The sequence below is a fragment of the Anolis sagrei genome, chromosome 5 (genome assembly GCF_037176765.1).
Source record: "Anolis sagrei isolate rAnoSag1 chromosome 5, rAnoSag1.mat, whole genome shotgun sequence".
Lineage (NCBI taxonomy): Eukaryota > Metazoa > Chordata > Lepidosauria > Squamata > Dactyloidae > Anolis > Anolis sagrei.
This window is the reverse complement of record NC_090025.1, coordinates 190,583,552-190,604,462: the sequence shown is the minus strand read 5'-3', so window position 1 is coordinate 190,604,462 and position 20,911 is coordinate 190,583,552. Positions and strand designations below refer to the sequence as shown.

The window sequence follows — 20,911 nt, the reverse complement described above, 5'->3', positions numbered from 1 at the left end:
TCAGTGTTATGGAAAACTGGGATTTGTAGTTTGGTGAGGCACTAGATGTCTTTGGTAGAAGCTTCATAAAACAACTCCCACGAATCAGTAGCATTGAGCCATGGCAGTTCAAGTGGTGCATCCTCAGTCTACCTCATCCAGGACATCTTATAAAATGGAGACATAGTTGTTTCTGTCAGGTTTTGCGTGCCATTTTCCACTGAGAGCTAGGATTGAAGGTGGCCTATTAAGCCTGAAAGCCGCAGGTGTGAGGAAGGTTGGGAGCCATGCCAGGGCAAATACAACGTAACTCTGCCCTTGATAATTGTAGGCGGGTATCGGGACTAACTTGTACTCCTTTCTTCTCACGGTTACTTTAACACCTAGCTTTAACAAGGTGCTCCAAAAGCAACAGATGCCTTGAGTTGCAGAACACAAAAAATTGGTGGAGAGAGAATTGTGGGCAAAGGTCTAGGGCCTTCCTTAGCAGGCCATTCACTCATACGTCTTTTCTTTTGCTTTTCTCATCTATACAATTATATATTACTTTGCTTTATCATATTAATTTGTTTATTCATTTCCAGCCCACCTTTCAGTGGGTCTCAGGGCATCTCATAACAGTAAATATTGTTTAATCTATAAAGTGGGATTTGAAGGCCCACATGGTATTGGGCTACAATTCCAGGAAGTCAGGGTTCGAATCCCTTCTCTGCGATGGAATTATTTATTATTATTTCTTTATTTATTTCACAGTTTTGTATACCGAGCCTCTCAACCTCGTTGAGGGACTCAGCCCGGTTTTCAGCCATAAAAACATATACATTCATTAAAATATCATATATCACAAATTACAAAACAACTTTAAAAGCACTAAATATAAAACTACAGTGGTCAGTCGTCCTAATAAGATGGATCTATATCCACTTCCATCCAGAGTCCTATGGTGTTGTCTCATTCCTCGAAGGCCTGACTCCACAGCCACGTCTTCATCCGTTTCCTAAATGTTAGGATGGATGGGGCGGTTCTGGCCTCCAGAGGGAGAGAGTTCCAGAGTCGCGGGGCCACCACCGAGAAGGCCCTGTCCCTCGTCCCCACCAGCCGCGCTTGTGAGGACGGTGGGACCGAGAGCAGGGCCTCTCCAGATGATCTTAGTAATCTTGAAGGTTCATAGGGGAGAATACGTTCGGAGAGGTAAACAGGGCCGGAGTCGTTTAGGGCTTTATAGGTCAACACCAGCACTTTGAATTGTGCTCGGAAGCTAATTGGCAGCCAGTGGAGCTGGCGTAACAGCGGAGTGGTGTGCTCTCTGTATCCAGCCCCCGTTAGTAATCTGGCTGCCGCGCGTTGGACTTGCTGCAGCTTCCGGGCAGTCTTCAAAGGCAACCCCACGTAGAGAACATTGCAGTAATCTAATTATTGCTTTTGGGCACATCGCACTCTCCCAATTTTGAAGGAAGTCAAGGGCAAACCCACTCCGAGCAAATTCTGCCCCACAATAGTTTAATTAATCGTCACCATAAGTCAGTAATGGAAGTTGTAGTTTTACAAGGTCTTTAGCTTTCTCTGTTGGTGCCTCGGCCAAACTGCAACTCCCAGGATTCCGTAACATTGAACTACGAAAATTAAACAGGTATCAAAGTGTGTTGGTCCTAGATGCATCCATAGTCTAATTTTGTGTAACCTCCTAACATGGTTGAAGTGATCATAAAATGCATGAGAAGGGGACTTTCCATGTCTAAAGGGGTCGAAGATTACTGTCATAAGTCATCCTTGAATTATGGAAAGCTCAAATGACCTACTAGAAATATAACTGAATCATTCTCCTTCCTGCCCAGAGTCCAGGAAGCCTCTTGTAGCATTTTGAGCAGCATGCAAGATTTCAATTTTGGTATTTTTGATTTGACAATTAAAAGGGGGGCTTCTGATCACATGAGAAGAGTACAGAGAATTGTGTAGCTGATGTAACTTTTTGTGCCTTGGGAATTATTGGTGCAGAAATATGTCTAGTTCCTTTGTGCTGAAATCTGTTTTCTGCACAGACAAAACCCACATTTTTCAGCTCAGAAAACCCAAGTTTTTCTGCACAGAAAAACTGAATTATCTGTACAGAAAGTCACTAATATTTTTGCATAGAAATATGTTTTTCTGGGCAAAAGAATCACCATATGATGTCTCAGATTATTTAACAATATGTTAAGGAGTAGTTACATGTATTCAGTCTTACCATTACAAACAACCCTGTGAAGGCAACCATAAGGCTGATGTTGCACTTGGGGAAAATACGTTTTGACACCTCTGCCACACTGGAGGACCTACAACCTCATCATATGTGCCACTGGAATCGCCACGCATCGTAGAAATCCAGTGGTGCCTGGTGTGGGGAACCCTTAGCCCAGCTTCCACCTACCTCATTCCCTGGGGGGGAAGCATCCACCACCTGGCTTCCCCCTGTAGATCGCAATGTAAGATGGGAAGCTTCCCATGTTGTCACTGAGGCAGCATACACCAGTTCCTCTTTAGTTTTGCAACGGAGCCGCACCAGAAGTAGCTGTTTGTTGTGGGATGGGAGCCAGCAAGCTCCATTTCAAGATTAAAGACGAACTGGCATTGCCGCCAAAATTTACCCCATCTCATGAGGTCATTAGAACATTTTAATCAAATCTGTGAATAGTCAAATCCATAAAAGTAAAACTCACCTATGTGGAGGGACAACTGTATATGAAGAGAAATGAATGTTGTGTTTAGGCTTGGGTCCCATCTCTGAGATACCTCATTATGTACCTGTAGGTATTTCAAAATCCCAAACACTTCTGGTTCTAAATGTTTTGGATGAGGAATACTCAAATTGTATTAACAACCAACAAAAGGTCTGGACCCGGTGGGAGGCGATGCCAACCATCTTGGTAGTACTCTTGATATGTGTGTTCAGATACTAATAAAAGACCACCTGTCAGCTTGATGGAGGTTTTAATAGATTCTGCAGGCTCGGCAGAGAGGCATTTTGAGCATCAGTTAGTACTGTGTTTGCGTTGTAATACAGTACAGCACATTCCAGTGTTTCCGCACATATGGGGGCGAAATCGGAGATACGTGAGTCTACATCACAGCTTCTGAATTAAAAAGCAAGAGCAGACTGTCAGATCCGGGAAGACGTTGGAAGATCCACAGTGAGGTGCTTTGAAAAATTCAGACTCTCCCAAGATTTTAGTAGTAGTCATGCCTCACAAAGTGAATGATGATCCCAGCTGCAGCCAAGGAAGACTATTTTAGGGATTTTAGTCTTAAAATGTAATTTGTTTCGGCCAACGTTTTTGAGGCCAGGGATTGAATCATAGGCAGGACTCCCCATGACTTTTTAAATTTTATTAGCCAATCTATTGTGTTTTATTTGCCAAATGACAATGTAGCCCTCAAACTCAATGGTTAGCATAACAGTCAAAGTAAAAGACTAATTGCTTAATTAGAAATCCAGTAGCATTTACAAAAAAGAGGTAGTCCTCGATAGGGAAATTCCTTCATATGAGGTTGGTATTTCCTTCTCTGCCATATATTGGATATATTACAAGATAACATGATTCCTTGAAAAAGTCAGTAGAGATCAGTAAAGTGGAAGTCAGTAGCAGAAGAGGAAGACTGCACATTTCTGCACATTTAGCGGGCTGGGGATAGGATCCACTTAATATCCAATGTTTATAATTGAATACCAAAACCAGGAAATGGGACAGAGAGAGTACCATGGATGCTGTGGACTGCTGAGATTACTAATACATGAGAAAAGGACCAACTCCTTTGAGATGTGATACTGGAAGAGAGTTTTGTGGAAACTGTGGTCCTCCAAAAAGACCACTAAATGGCTTCAATATCAAATCCAGCCTGAACTTTCCCTAGAACCCAAAATGACTAGGTTGAGGCTGCTGTATTTTGACCATACCATGAGAAGAGATTGTTTATTCCTCTTAATAAAGGAAATAATACTTAAGATCAAAAGAAGTAGGAAAAGAGGAATATTATATTACAGATGAATAAACTTGACCAAGAAAGCCACCACTCTGAGTCAGAAAGACCTGACCAAGTCTATTGATAGGGTGACTTGGAGATCTTCATTCATTGGGTTGCCATAAGATGATGTTGACGGCAGTCAACAAGTCAAGATCATCCATGTCATAGTGTGGATGAATTTTATTTGTACACACTGTCTACAGATGGATAGATACAGATACATGCATTCACAGACACATGTATGTAGCATGTATGGATATGAAAATTGGATAGTGAAAACAGCTTACAGGAGAAGAAATCAACGTATTCAAACTATGCCAGAAGAGAGTTGCATATATCATGGTCTGATAAAGAGATAACAATCAGTAAATGGACCTGGGAACAAATGAAGCCTGAACTCAGCCTTGTAGCCAAGATTACTAAAGAGACTGCATACTTTGGATGTAATAGTTAAGAAAGTGGCAAGCAGTAGGAAAAGTGGGAGAACAGCACTACAGGTGGGTTGAGTCCATCAAGGAAGCTATGTAAGAAGACGAGGGATATATCTCATTCATACAGTTGCCATAAGTCAAGATTGACTTGATGGCAAATTGCAATGAGAAATTGCCTACTTTAATCCTCCCTTCTTCTATCTAGACTGCCATACCTCTTGTTCCAGAGAGTACCAATTATATTAATAGAAAATAGTGGCTGATATAAATCTAGTACATCTGGAAGCACCTTTACAAGTTCAACCAACACCCAGTCAGATTGAGTGTCCTAAGGTGCATCTACACTGCAGAACGAATGCAGTTTGACACTGCTATAACTTCCATGGCTCAATGCTATAGAGTCTTGGGAGTTGTAATTTTTAAGATCTCTATCCTTCCTTGTCAAAGGTTGCAAACTACAACTCCCAAAGATTCCATACCATTGATCCGTGACAGTTAAATTGGTGTCAAACTACTTTTATTTTACAGCCCCAGTAACATGGGACTCTCCAGTCATTCCTGGAGGCCCAGGAAGGAGCTTGAGAACTTCAACAGCTTCTTTAGCAGGACTTCTGCTAAATACTTTCCACAAATAATTTCACCACCTTGGAAAGTTTCATTAAAGCTGTCCAAACTCTGAAGTGGAGTCACTCTTCCACTGACATTTGACCCACGGGCCACTCCCATATCGTGGCATGAAAGAAGACCCCTTTCCCTTTGCATGCTGGGGGCATGAAAAGCAGAAAAAGTAGAGCAAGAACATTCTGTGCTCCAGCCATGCCCTGGGGGAAGCCTTTCTCCTGGAATATAATACAGTTGAAGAGTGTTTCGTGCAGTCACAATCCTGGGGAGGGGGTCGCATTGCATGGGGCCCTCCTGTTTCTCATCTGTAAAACCAACATCCTTTTCCGTTCCACAAGGATGAACGCCTGGTCCAAATAAGGATTTATCTCCTTAGCAGGTGTGAGTGAAATGACTGCTTTCTGCCCTAGTCACTCCCTTAGTCAGTGGGGTGACATGAATTTGAGATGAGTAATAAAGATCTGAAAGCTTGGCCTCTCCAGTACCCACATTCCAACCGTATGGTTTGCGGTGGGTCGAGACAGTAGCTTTGTGTGTTCCTTTCTTATGTATGTATATATACACACAACTTATCTTCCCAACCCCAGAAAGTCAAAAGTAGAATGACAAAGCAATTAAGAAGACTCTTTCTGAGTCATGATTGGCCATCAAGTCATTTTCATCTCAGCAGGCAGTTTTATTTTGAGAATCTGCGAAACCCATTTGATTAGAAAGGTTAATAGGGTAAAATGCGTTAGACAGCATAAAGTGGCAGTACAATGGAATCCCCACATTTGCAGGTTTGATTATTTGCAGAATTAATTAATGTATTCTCTCTTAAGAAAACTCTGGGTCCTCAAAGATAATGCTATGGTCTGTTGGAAGTTGAAGGTCGAGTCATGTTGGAGGACCTAGAGAACAATTCTCTATAGATTTCTAGGTTCTCCAAGAGCAATTTTGTGGTCAGCTTCCACCAGACAGTCACCCTAGGGTTACCCAGGAATACCTAGAGCAGGCCTGCACAACTTGCAGTCCTCCAGATGTTTGGGTCTCCCAACTCCCAGAAGCCCTAGCCAGTTTGTCGAGTGGCCATGCATTCTGGGAAGCACCAGAAGGGCCATAGGTTGTCCAGTCCTGACCTAGAAATCTCTAGAGAGATGTTCTCTCAGGTAAAAAAAAAAAACCAATTTTTCCATTTCCATGGGTCCCACACACTATTTGATATGGAAGATCAGTGTTTATCTTTATTTTTTCTTAATATTCCTGAGACTCTCCTTAGTTTTGTACTCATTGACCTGGAAACTTAGCAGAGATAGGCATCCAGTAATTCATCAGGCCACTACAAAACAATTAGTCAGAGATTGGAAGAGTACCTTTTTGCAATCATAATTCCAGGATGCTCCCAGGTATAGACTGAATGAATGGGGTTCACTGGCTGAAAAGAGATTCACACCCTGGGTTTTTTTTTTTTGTTTTTTTTTTTTTTTTTAGAGTTTGAGTCCATACTGACTTTCTTCTGCTTTGTTGCTAACTACCTTCAACTTTAACTTATGATAGCACTATAAATGAAAGGATTCCAAGTCATCCTTTCTTCAGAAGACTTGTTGAGCTCCTGCAGTTATAGACTTTGGCTTCTCCTTCTGAGTCTATCCATCTGGAATCTGATCTTCCTCTTTTCCTATTACTCTTGACTTTACCAAACATTATCATCTTTTTTTAGTGCATCTTCTCATATGACCAAAGTTAGACAGACCCAATTTAGTCACCTAGGCTTTCTTCCAGTAGATGACCATAAGAGTTAGCACATCCCAGGAGACAGATAGGTACGCCTCACTTTGGGGTCTCAATTCGTTTTCTTACTGAATGATACAGACTCACTAATTTTGCTACTTTCCCTGTCTGCCATATTTACTTGTATCTCAAGATGCCATGCCCTCCCAACTGGCTTGATGTGGTGTGAACAACCCTCTGTCATCCCACTTTTCATCTCTTCTTATCACATTTCCCCCTTGGCCCTCAGCTTACATCAATTGCTGCAAATCAAATTCAAAATCCAAAAGAATTTTATACTGTGTCTCTGCAGGGAGAGGAAGGGGTGCCACGTTACCCTTCACTGGAAGCCCAGTCAAAAGCAGACTGCTGCATCCTCTCCTCACGTTTTTTTCTTCCTCATTAATATATTTTGCCATCTTGACCACATTCTGATATTGTTAGGCCAGATTTGTCCTAATGTTCTTCTATGAAATGTTGAGGATATGAGATATTGGTTATTTCCCCTTCCTTTCCCAAATCTGGTGGAGTTAACAGTCTCCAGGGACCAAACCAATTTGAAAGAAACCGAGACTTTTTTTTTCTGTACAGTACTTTAAATCAACCTGCAGAGTCAATTCTACGCTCCCATCACTGCTCAAATTCTGTCTGTACTTTCAATTAGTTTTCTTATCACAGACAGACAAGGGCCTGGTTTTGTTTGGTGCCTGCATGTGTACGCTTTTGTAGTTGTGCACAAAATGTCTTTTTTCTCTCTCCATGCATCCTCGCCTCTCTATCGCTATTTCGGTTGCACTGGCTCTGGTGAGAAATCAACTTTAATAAACCCTTTCCACTGACACCATACTTTTTATACATCACCCACTTGGATTCTATCTCTTCCTCTCATCCCTCCCCCTCCCACTCCAACACACATACATCCTGCTCTTTTCTTTCCTCTTTTTTCCTTTCCTCGGTGTGTGGAATTTTCCTGTGCTTTGGGCGTTGCCAGGATCTGGTATTTCCCAGAAGCAGCCACATTGCACGAGAGCTTGCAGAGCGACTCACAACCAAACCATGTGCTGCCTGCCTCCCTGACTAATTTCCTTCTGTGTTTAGTTGAAGGCTGACTCAAAAGCAAGGATTCTGGCACATGGGCTGCCTCGGTTTTTACAACACCGAATGGACCCGGCTTGGAATCTATATCCCAGCCAAGAAAGGGCTTTGGGATGTCTCAGCAGTGTGCAGGGGCTGGAAAGGAGAGGAAATCAATTCTCCACCAGTCATTCTGTGGTTTGGATGAGTGTGAGGAGGGTTTATGTTCTGTTGGTGGTCAGGAGAGACACGTGGCTTTGCTCCGCTGCTTTTTGTGTGCTAATCGGAGTCCCAAATCCCTCCTCTGGAAATGTGCATTTCCTTCCCATCCTTGGCCAGTCAATGATTTCAAGACTGAGCCATTGCTTTTTGCAAGGGATGAGTGTTGCAGACTCTTTCCCCACATAGCTGGCAGGTTTTGTAGATTTTTTATTATTATTCCAAGCAACCTCCCAATCAGAATGCAACTTTCAGAAAGGGTGGAGGAAAGCCCCACAGTTACCTCCTCTCTGAGGACCAGAAAGTGCAATCTTCCTTCTGCCTTTATCACTTTGGAAGCACTTGTAGAACCAAGGCTTGGAGGCTGGAAATGGATTTTATGAGTCCCTCGGAGTCAAAAGTGTGGATACTTACATAAGTCTCCCTCTTTGCTGAATAAGAAGCAAGCAGCAGTGTTCACCTGATCCCGCCGTGCACCAGAATTGAATGATAGCATGATAACCAGCACCAGGATGTAAGTGTGGAAATGAGGATTTGATTTTCTCTTGATATGTTTGGAACTGTAAGTTCAGGACTTCTTCAAGTGGCGGATTGTGGATGCTTGTTTTCTTCTGCGGCTAATGTCTCTCTGATTTGTGTTTGCCATTCAGTGCCAAGAGAAGGGACTTCTTGGCACCAGTTTATGATATACCCAGGTTCAGTCATTGTTGTTTCCAGCTAGAAGTGGGAACACTGGAAGTGATAAGGAATATATATATTGTCTGAGACCATCGTGAGGGGCTGCTAATCAGATTTAGTTGTACTGGATCACTTGGAGAAATGCAAGGCATTAACATCCAAGCTGATGGTGCTGCAAGGTTGGGTAGAAAGGAAGAAATTTTCATCATTACTAATTTCATCTTTGCAGGCAAGGATGAAGGTGTTGGGTGCATTTTCAATTACTTTTATTGTGGTACTTAAAAAAAAAGATATCACAATTGCCTTTTTTTTTTTTTTTTTTTTGCACAAAAGTGAAAATTTTGGAATGAAAGATTCCCATATTGTGAAAGAAATCCTTGGAGACAATTTCTCTGAACAGGTTTTGGAGTGTCCTTTTCCTGTTGAAGCTGGAGGAAAGTGTGGGCAGTTTCCTGTTGATAGCTGTTTTTCATTATTTTGGTCAACTGATTATATATATATATCATTGATGGTGGCTTTGACCAACTTCTCCCTGTTCTCCATAAAGAGACAGATGATGACGGTAGTATTATGGATGCCATTGCTAATATGTTGGGCTAGCATGCTTCAGAAGCAAGTGAGTTGGATTTGGGGGCTTCTTGGAGTTAACAGTATGTAGAATCATTATCTTTCAGACTAATTTCCCCCATCTATAAAATGGGATTTTAGTGACCTTCCCCATAGGGTTATTATGAGGAAGAAGCCAACAAAGGGTTCTTCCTCAAATGATGAGAGAAGAGAATTAGGTGAGTAAAAATATGATGAAAGAATTGAATTAGATTAGTGACGTGATGCTTAAAAACAGCTTTTTCAATCTAGTATCCTTCAGATGTGCTAGAATGAGATGGTTTGTAGTTATGGTCATAGTTACATAATCTAAAAGGTGAGAATAATGCCAAGTAAGGGAATTTAATTCTTCCTCCTGTTCTTCATCTTCAATATTTTGTACATAGGAGACTGCTTCTGTTCATGGAGTTTCCATGTAGCCATTAAAATCCCATCACAATTGTTAAACCATTTTTTTCTGAACTTCCATAGAAATGGCTAAATTCACTTTCTGAAAGCCTTGTGTGCTTGCATGCGTTCTGGGCCAGAGACAGCGAGCGTGGCTTGATTTCCAAGTGATGGAAGACTCGGCGGTCAAAAGGAAAAGAGTCTTTTCTTTCCCTCCTCCTTTCTTTCTAGTTCTTGGTAGCATATATTTCGTTGGCAACCAAGGGCGATTTCCTGAGAGCTTTTGAGTGCAAACCCATTCTGTGATGTGTGTGAGTAGGTGGTTAGTTGGAGAGCCGGTTATGAAATCAGATTCAAGGCAGCATCTTGAACTGTGGAGTGGGGAGGGAAGGACTGGGATGCCAGATCAGACCCATTGTGTATGCAGCTGGGAGAGAACGTGCGCTCCGTTCTGTATTATGTGGAGAACGAACCGTTCGCGACAGGTTTTTAATACTTCTCTTCCGCAGCTCTGCTTTGGGGAGATCAAATAGAAAAACCTGGGCTCAAGAGGGAAAAAAGCTGGAAGGCAATGTGCCCGGTCAATGTAGAACAGCGGATTGGACACATTGTGTTTTTGTTTCATTTTTAAAAAATCAGATGGCATTCTTTTGAACCTCTTGGCTGGGATCTCCCGGATGCATTATCACAGATCAACAGCAAAGGCCAGATTTCAGGAGCAGGTTGGTTCTCTCGACAGCAGCTGCCGGATCAGCATTCATGGAGGAAAGAAGAGGACAAAAATGACTATTTCCCCCATTTACACGTATTTCACTCTGTCGAAATTGTGGGCCTACTGATTCAGACAGGAAGATGAATCAAGAACAGAAGCCTCGCTGGGTTTGTGTGTCAATTCTTCCTTCTTTTCTTGCTTACAGCATTGCCCACCAAGAAGCTGAGACAGGAAATGGATGAAGAACCTGAGAGTGGAATTATACTTCCATGGAGCCTGACATGAAATTAACACCTGAAGTCGACATGGAACTTCATAAGCTTGGCAGAACCGTGAGTTAAATGCTTTTTAATTCAGTACATTTGCTCCTTTCCATCTGTGACTAGTTTCATAGTTGGATTTTTTGACTCGTGTGGTGGTTTGAGCTCACAATAATAGTACCAAGAAAGGCCTTTGCTGTGTTCATTTTAGAGAGGGAAGACTGAGGGTGCATCTGCACAGTTTGATACTGCTTTAACTTCAATGAACCAGTGCTATGGAGTCATGGGATTTGTAGTTTGATAAGTCACCAGTGCTCTTTGGCAGGGAAAACCGAATGCCTTGTAAAAGTACAACTCCCAGGATTCTGTAGCATTTAGTCATGGCAGTTAAAGTGGTGTTGAACTGCATTTGTTTCTATAGAGTAGATGGACACTGAGGTTTGACATCAGAGAAGGGCTGTTTTGAGGATGAATGCACTTCAAATGGGATGGCTTTACTGAATATCAGGTACAAGAAGAAATACTTTCTCGGCATACATTCTTGCATGATTCTGGTTTTAAATTATACTAGCTTTTTGAGTCTTGTTCAAACAGTGAAACAGATTGTCATATAAATGGTTGATAACAATGCTTAGCTTTTATATCAGTGTGTTAAAGAGGGATGATTGAGTGCTCAATCCCATTTACAGGAATCACAGAAGGTTCATTTCCAAAGTGGTCGACATTGTTCTGATTCCCTGATTCTGTCACACTATTGAATTTGGAGAAAAACTGGCCTTAATACATTTCTTTGTAAAACATGGCATGTGGTTGAAGACATGCTTTCCACCAGTGTGATGTGGCTTGAAAAACCAGCTGGAATGTGCTTTGTTTGAAAAGTGAATCATGCTCCTTTCTGCCATAGCAAATTTGGGAGTCTTTAGGAACAGGCAACTCATGCTTAGTGCACAATACTATCTGTTTTAATTGTCCCCATGTTGCCTTAATTACACCCAGCAATCATGCTTATTTTAGACTGATGGGGAAATTGTTATCAGTGATAAGATATGGATCCAGGTAATAAAATATTGGGGTGGGGATGTCATCTGTAGCTAATGCCAGAAGTTGCTCACATGGAGAAGCTGTTGGAACAAAGACCCTGCTTTCGATTCAAAAGTTCCCAAGCATTTCTAGTAAAAAGGGATCAAGTAGCAGGTGTCCAGTGTTTAGAAATGTTGCTTTGACTGCTCTCAAAATATTCCAGCCCAGGTGTTGGCTAGAAAATATGGGGAGGTCTTATTCAAAATAGTAGAATTTTGAGAAAATGGTCATCAGGTTGTTGTAGATTTTTTAGGCTATATGGCCATGTTCTAGAGGCATTCTCTCCTGATGTTTCGCCTGCATCTATGACAAGCATCCTCAGAGATAGTGAGACCTCACTACCTCTGAGGATGCTTGCCATAGATGCAGGCGAAACGTCAGGAGAGAATGCCTCTAGAACATGGCCATATAGCCCAAAAAACCTACAACAACCCAGTGATTCCGGCCATGAAAGCCTTCGACAAAATGGCCATCTATCATGAGTGTTTTGATTGTGTATTCCTGCATTCCACAAAGGAGTTGGACTGGATGGCTTTTAGTGTCTCTTCCAACTCTATGATTCTAAAATTTCCAATATCTGGAAAACAGGTTTGCAGAATATTTACCAAATGTATTAAAGCAGAGTTTGCTATCTCATATTTGGCTTTGGCACTGGATACTTGATAGCAAACATGGACAGCATTTTGCAGTTGATGTGCAATGGTATTGAAGTTTAATGGTTTTCAACCAATGTTTTTCTATTGAATTCAGTAACGTATTAGGAGTGTCAAAAAGTTCTGTTTGAAAGACAGAGCTGTTTGATGTGGCTTCCATACCAGAGGAGAGGTGAATTTGCTCTGTGTTTCCAAAGGAGTTATCCAGGGTGCTGAATCCTATCTTGGATAGCTCAGGCCATAATTCAGAGTAGGTTAGACCTCTATTGATTCTAGGCTGCATCAATAGGAATATAGTGCCGAGATCAAGGGAAGTTATATTTCCTGGTGAGTCTGCTTTGGTCAGACTCACCAGGAAGAACACTGCGTCCAATTCTGGGCAGCTCAACTCAAGAAGGACATGGACAAGCCAGAACATGTCCAGAGAAGGTCAGTTAAAACGATCAATGGTGTGGAAGCCAAGCCCTCTGAGGAACAACTGAGGGAGCTGGATCTGTTTAGCTTGAAGATGAGAAGACTGAGAAGTGACATGATAACCATGTTTAAATATTTGGAATGATGTCTCATTGAGGAGAGGAAGCTTGTTTTCTGCTGCTCTGGAGACTTAAGACACAAAGTAAATTGATTCAAATTCCAGGAAAAGATATTCCACTAAACATTAAGAAGAATTTCCTGATGGTAAGAGCTGTTTGACAGTGGAATATGGAGGCTTTTCAGCAGAGGCTGGATAGCCATCTGTCAGGGGTACTTTAGTGGTGTGTTCCTGCATGTCAGAATATGCTTGGGTTGGATGGCATTTGTAGACTCTAAGAATTCAATGAGTAGCCTCCTCGTGGCGCAGTGGGTTAAACCACTGAGCTGCTGAACTTGCTGACCGAAAGGTTGGCGGTTCATACCTGGGGAGTGGGGTGAGCTCCCGCTATTAGGCCCAGAATCTGCCAACCTAGTAGTTTGAAAACATGCAAATGTGAATAGATCAGTAGGTACCACTTCTGCAGGAAGGTAATGGCATGCCGTACAGTCCACATGACCTTGGAGGTATCTACAGACATCTACAGCTCTTTGACTTAGAAATGGAGATCAGCACCACCCCCTAGAGTCAGACATGACTAGACTTTAGGGGAAACCTTTACCTTTAGAATTCAGTGATTCTAAAACATCCAATTATGCAATGTTGAACACTGTCCCATCAACAGCATCAAAGTAAAATTCATCATGCTGCCCAGTCAGCTTCTGTACCAGAACTTGGGCATACTACTTCTGGGAATCAGGAATGTTGCTGGTTCTGTGGTGCCAGCTTCCCAAATGCCTAGCTTCTGAAGGTGTCCTCGGAGCCAAGGTATTATGGAAGGGCTGGCTTCTGCCGTTGTCTGTGCCACAATAAAGAAGCCAATGCTTTGGTGTTATGGTATCCAGGATTTTTGTCCTCCAAGCTTCTGCTGCTGCTAGGGAGCAGTTGCAGCTGTGTTTTGTATCTTGAGAGCCTTGATGTTCACTTTAGGAAAAAGCAAGCAAGTCGCCCTTATGGATACTGAGATTAGAATACTGCTTTGGAGCAGTGACTGCCAAAGATCTCCAGAACCCAGGCTTTGGTTGTCACTGCTCCGAATCATTATTAAGTTGCATTATCACACTAAAGCTTAAAGAATAGGCCAAGAGTATGCATCCCATCTGAAATCCTATGGCTGCCTCCTGCAGATTTCCAGAACTTGTAGTTTAGTGAGACTCAGGTTCCCTCTGGCTAAGCATTTTAAATGTTCCTTCCTAAACTACAAGCCCCAGAATTCTGCAGTTGGCAGTTACAGGATTTCAAATGGGATGCATACTCTTTACCTACGCTTTCAGCTCTAGTGTGATAGCAGCCTCCATCTTAGTCACCCTAACTGCATGAGATACTGAAGATCTACTTCCAGTCGAAGAAAACCATAATAATTTATGGTGCATCTATACTGTTGAATTTATGCAATTTGACATTGCTTTAACTGTCGCGGCTCATTATTATGGGATCCAGGCACGTCGTTTGGTGAGGCACTATGGCAGAAAAGGCTAAAAGCCTCAAAAAACTACAATTTCCCTGATTGTGTAGTATAGATCCTTGGTAGATCAAGTGGTTTCAAACGGCATACATTTTACAGCATAGAAGCACCTTCAGATAGGCCACCAGTATAAAGCAGTTTCTTGTATTCCGAAGATTTTGAATTCTTCCCATCTCCTTTGGCAAGACTTGTGGCTTCTTTAATTCTTTTGCTTGGCCATTTTCCAGCTAGTGCTTTTCTTTCTTCTAAGATTACAGACAGTCCTAATCCTAGGCATGTATGTTTGGGTTCCTGTAGCTCTGCCGGAGCATGGAAGCTTTGCACGTGTTCAGTAGCTCCTTTCTTTTGTTAATAATGATGTAAAAGCCTGAAAAAGAAAACAGAAGAAAATCATATGAAATATTTCCCCTCATTCCTCCCTCCCCAGAGCCTTTTCTATGGAAAAAAATGGTTTATAGGGTATTGTCTTTTAGAATGATTAATAAAATGTTTTAGACAAGGTGTTGATGTATTTACTCCTACCCTCAACACACATTATTGTATGTAACCAGTCGACATTTATATAAGGCTATATTTTGTGTCTCAATGTAATTTATTGTAAATGTAACTGGTCTTGGCTTCCTTTTTTTTAGTTGTTCTTACAGGACTGCAGGTCTTTTGTATGCTTGAGACTATGGAGGATTGCTGTTGTGTGCCTTTAAGTGATTTTTGGTTTATGGAATCCCTAAAGCAAACCCATCATGGGATTTTCTTGGAATAATTTGTTCAGAAGAGATTGGTTTGCCTCCCTCTGAGGCTGAGAAAGCGTAATTTGGGCCAAGGTCACCCAGTACATTTCTATAGCCAAATGGTCTATCAGAATCATATTCTGTTGCTCAAACCACTACATCACACCAGCTTTCAATGGAGGTTTACAGGGCACTCAGTCATTTTCCTTGTTATTCTTATATTGATGATTTCTTTAAAAAATTGACCCTGTAAATTAACAAAACTAATGTTCCAGACCTTGTAGCTCCATTTGTAAGAACAATGTATTTAAAATTACCACCCATCAGCCTCTGGTTGATCATTGAGGGAAAGAAAGCATTAGACTAAGAGGCTTTGGGTTGGGTCCATGAGCACTTATGTATTTATATTCCTCTCTTTGACTATTCCAAGACCATGGACATGAGAATAGTTTCTGGTCCAAAATCCTGGTTGACATGAAGTCCTTGTCACTTGACCCATTTGTTTCGGAGATTTCTTTTAATGAGGCACCTGTCCATTGGGCATGGTATAGAATTGTCCAGCGGTGTTGGTTAATCTTTAAATAACATATGTCTAGGTCATTAAATTTTCTGAATGCATTTGAGATGTTGACTCAAGAAAGTGTTGTCTCAATTATGATACCTTATGAAATATTGTTCTGCAGAAGGCTTATCTGAGATTCCATCTCATGCTTCCTAGGAGCCCTGTATCTACAGGGCATAGGTTCCAAGAGCCTGTGGATACCTGAAATCATGAATAATAGTGAACCCTATAATTTGACTATACTTGTCCCAAAAGCATACCATAGAAACACACTGGAGGACCTAGAGAGGTCCATAAACACTCCATCTTCAGGATCCTCTAAAGATGGCAGGCATAGATGCAGGTGAAACGTCAGGAGAAAATGCTGCTAGAACACAGCCATTCCACCTGGAGATCACACAACACTTCAGTGATTCTGACCATGAAAGCTTGCTTATTTATTTATTTGCAGTATTTATATTCCACCCTTCTCACCCCAGAAGGGGACTCAGGGCAGACTACAATGTACATATACATGGCAAACAAACATTCAATGCCATAGACACACAACATATATAGACAGACAGACAGAGGCTACTTAACATTTCGCTTCACCTTCCATTTGTGACACTGATGAAGTACTTCCTCATTCTTTGCATGCTTTCTGGAGATTTTTATGGCATCCTAAATTAAATCAGCCTCCCTGCATACTCGGTACCTAAATTTCCCACTTGACAGATGCAACTATCTTTCAGGCTGCAAAGGTCGACAGCAAGCTACACAAATTGGTCGGAAGCTCACTCCGGAAGCTTACTCAGGGTAGCTTTGAACTCATGATCTTTCGGTCAGTAGTGATCTTAATGCAGCTGACTCCCAGCCAGCTGCGCCACAGTCCCGGTACTTCAACAATGTATGTCTCGTTGAAATAAGTGTTCCTGTTCAGCCACTTGGTATTATTTTTCCATTGTTATTGTTTCCATCCTTCCTCCAAATGAGATCAAGAGTAGCACAATTCAAGGTGCTGGTCTTGACCTATAAAACCCTGTACGGTTCCGGTCCAGTGTATCTGTCCGAACGTATCTCCCGCTACGTCCCACCTTGGAGTTTGAGATCATCTGGGGAGGCCCTGCTCTCGACCCCACCACTCTCACAAGTGAGGCTGGTGGGGATGAGGAGCAGGGCTTTCTCAGTGGTGGCCCCTCACCTGTGGAACTCACTCCCCGGGGAAATCAGAGCATCACCATCCCTCCTCTCCTTCAGGAGGAGGGTGAAGACTTGGTTATGGGACCAGGCCTTTGGGCAACCAGGCAATTAAGACCAGCAGGATTGACGAAATGGTATTAAAAGCAGATCTATGAGACAGCAAACACTGATAATGTAAGGGAGGAATTAGGTTTGTATTGATTTTATTGATTTTATTGGAATAATGCATGAAGCTGTTGGTAATTGTGAATTTATTGTAATTTGTGATGATTGTTGTGATGCAGGCATCTAATCGTGCCTTTACTGTGTAAGCCGCCCTGGGTCCCCTTCGGGGTGAGAAGGGCGGGGTAAAAGAACCCCAAATAAATAAATAAATAAATAAATAAATAGGACCTCCCCAGACGATCTTAAGTTCCTAGATGGTTCATAAGGAGAGATACGTTCAGACGGTAAGCTGAGTTCTAGTGATGACATTAAACATTGAGAATTAAATACCAACTGCCATCACTCATTCAAACAGACAGAGAGAGAGAATGTATTTTCCTGTTTGGCTGCTAAGATAACTTATCTCAGGAGGGGTTTTCACTCTACCATATACAAAGGAACCTCAAAATAATGCTTCTATTTTCCCCAGGAATCCTGCCCCCCCCCCAATTCTTTTTAGGACCCCCAAAAGTAGTAATCAACTTGATTGTGAGTAGATTCATCAAAAGATGTGGGTTCCAAGGTCACAGTGAAAGTCATTGTGCTGTGGCTTCTTTGTGGGCGAGGAAAAGGAAAGGGTGGAGGAGAACACGTCACTTGATTTCATAGAATAAAGGATTGTGGTTAGACACAAGATTGGGCTTTTCTTTTTAAGCTTGCATGGTTGTTTTTTTGTTAATGCTTTTGGCTATAAATCTTTACTGAGTAACTGCAAGGCACCTCAGAGAGCTTGCCTAACAGGGAAGCTTGTCAAAGCTGGCTCCGGCGGAAAGTCTCTTGGCTTTTCTCTTATCTCAGGGAGGAAACTCTGGATTTTTATGGCTTCTGTGATTTGCAACTGTCGGGCACTAAAGGGAGTTTGCCGGTCAGAGTTCCCCAGGTGGATGCCAGCAGAAATTTAATTGCTGAAAGCACTGAAGCCGACCATATCAAAGAGAAGGGACATCTCAATCACTGGTTAATTGTTCCTTGTCCACCTGCATGTTGTAGGGGGAGATATCAGGCCATCTTGATTTATTGCAGTGTTTCCATGATATCACTTATCATGGACAGATGTGTGCCCCAAGCTTTTGCCTTGTACCTTGAGGCCTTTGGCATACCAAGAAGCATTAAGTAATGGGATTATTTTCACTCCCAACTCTCCAAAAGTTGGAATTGAATGGGATCTTCTTTTTGTTGCTGCATTTATGTTGGAATACCAGGAGCATATGTGATATTTGTACCGTCCAACATTTCACCATGACACATTGATCACATTTGCAGTTGACCCCAAATTGGGGGAGATAGCTAATACCCTAGAGGTCAGAATCAAATCCAGACTGATCTTAATGGATTAGAGAGCTGGGCCAAAACTAACAAAATGAACTTAGGCAGGGTGTAATGTATGATGGTACTACAATAAAATACATATCAAATGCTTAGATATAGTATGGGTGACATCTGGCTTGAAATCAGAACATGTGAAAGGTATTTAAGAGTAGACCACAAACTAACTATGCGTCAACAGTGTGATACAGCAGCTTAAGAAGCTAATGCAATTATAAGCTGCGTCAATAGGAGTATGGTGCCTAAATCAAGAGAAATCACTCCCACTCTCTTTGGCTTTGGTTGGACCTCACCTGGAATAATTCTAGGTCCAGTTCTGGGCAAACAATTCAAGAACGTTATGGACAAGTTGGAATGTGTCCAGAGAAGAGCGACCAAAATGATCCAAGGTTTAGAAGCCAAACACTGTGAGGAGCAGCTTAGGGACCTGGGTACGTTTAGTCTGGAGAAGAGAAGGGGGACATGATAGCCATATTTATTATTATTTATTATTTATTACTTTGTTTCTCAGCCCGTAGGCGATTCCACGCGGTTAACAACAACAGGAGCAAAAATTCAATGCTAGCATCATACAAACCATTTAAAAACAATTAACACAATAATATACTAAGTAATTACACATCAGTAAACAACACATTAGCATCTCATAACTAGAATCATGATCCAGCTCGTCATCTGTAGTTCCGTTTTCCTATATTCATTGCACTGCCTATCCAAACGCCTGTTCAAATAACCAGGTTTTCACTTTTCTCCGAAATACCATTAATGAGGGGGCCGATCTAATGTCCGTACGAAGGGCGTTCCACAACCGAGGGGCCACCACTGAGAAGGCCCTGTCCCTCGTCCCCGCCAAACGATTATATTTAAATAATCGAAAGGATATTGAGGGTAAGGAAGCCTGTTTCCTATTGTTGTAGAAACTAGGACTCAGAGCAATGGATTCAAATTTCAGGAAAAGAGATTCCATCTAAATGCTAGGAAAAGCTTCCTGGTGGTAAGAGCTGTTGGACAGTGGAATATGTGGCTGCCTCGGAGTGTGGTGGAGTCTCCTTCTCTCGAGGTTTTTAAGCAGAGGCTGGATGGCCATCTGTCAGGAGTGCTTTGATTGTATGTTCCTGCATGACAGGATGGGATCAGACTGGACTGCACTTGTTGTCTATTCCAACTTCATGATTCTGTGTGCATCATAAGAATGTGATGAAAAAATGGTATGAACTGTGAACGAAGAAGAGCAGTTTGGAGCATGTAAGGAATCAGTGAGTGTGTGTGTGTCAGCTGTAAAATAAGATGCATGAAGCAGATTGGTCGGGCTATGCCCCGGGAGCAGGCTGAGCCTGGGACTTTTGAATGCTGTTACGTTTTTGTTCAGGCTTGAGCTATGCAGGTGCTTCGAGAGAAGCAGGAGAGACAGTTTGGCGTGGGCTCTCGTTTCATTGAGCTACTGAAGAGGTTTATCCACATGGACAAAGAAAGACCATTTAAAATCTTTCATAAAAGGACATTATGTGGGTTGATACAGCTGATCACATTGTGCATATGTTCTGAACTACGAAGAGTAACTTAATTGTTATTCATTGTTCATCTGCGTGGCATATTTTCTTTCTCTGGCAAGGCAGTGTGTGGGCTCATCAAATGTGAACTACACATGGTTTATTTTACATTACGCCACAGAGGACATAAATTAGAAGAGGCTTCAGCCGTTGCCTTTTGCCCAAGCTTACTGGGAAGAGTGATATTCTTCCCTCTCATCTCCTCTTTCCCTGCTTAATAAATTGTGGACAAACTGAGTTTGTAGTCAGTGATGTCTACTGGAGATAAAGAAAAAGTGACTTAAAGCTTGCACGTTGAAACTAAGGTATACCGCAAGAGAGGATGCTTTCACCAATAGTCACTCCGGTAATGGTGGGGAACTATTTCTGCTTGGTTTTGCAATTCTAAGGAGCCATTCCATTCAATGCTATACTTATTTTATGGACAGAACTCCACACTTTTAAAGTTCAACTAAAATCTGGAGTCAATTCACCATTCCCTGATTTCAGCACCCTCCAGACTTTGAATTCTTATTTCCATCAGCCCTTGCCAACGTTCCAAGGATATTGGAAGTTGTGATCCAGCAACATCTGGAAGGCCAAAGGTCCCCCTCTTTGGAAAACAAAGCAGCCGTGTCTACTTCTGCTCTGAAAATATGGAAGCCTGGTATTATTGTTCAAGTCTGTGGGACTAATCAGGTCACTTCCAAGGCGAAGAGGAGGGCGAGAGAAAAATGCGATCATCCTTTGATTCTCTGAGCTGGAGGCTGAGGTTAGGTGACATGCTCAGTGAAGAATAAATAGAAGGCAAATTGAGCGGGATTGGGGTCAACCAAGGTGGGAACGGGCTGCCTGGAGGAAGAAGCTGCCTAAATATTGTGTGTTGTAAAAAGGCG

The 20,911-nt window shown here is 42.1% G+C and overlaps 1 long non-coding RNA gene across 1 annotated transcript in view; it reads left to right on the top strand.

The window, feature by feature from the left end:
- LOC132777336 (uncharacterized) overlaps positions 1–20,911 on the top strand; it is a 150,057-nt gene that overhangs the window by 89,123 nt on the left and 40,023 nt on the right. Inside the window, exon 4 of the long non-coding RNA XR_009631663.2 lies at positions 10,661–10,787. This is a non-coding gene — a long non-coding RNA (uncharacterized lncRNA). The remainder of the gene's footprint in view (positions 1–10,660; positions 10,788–20,911) is intronic.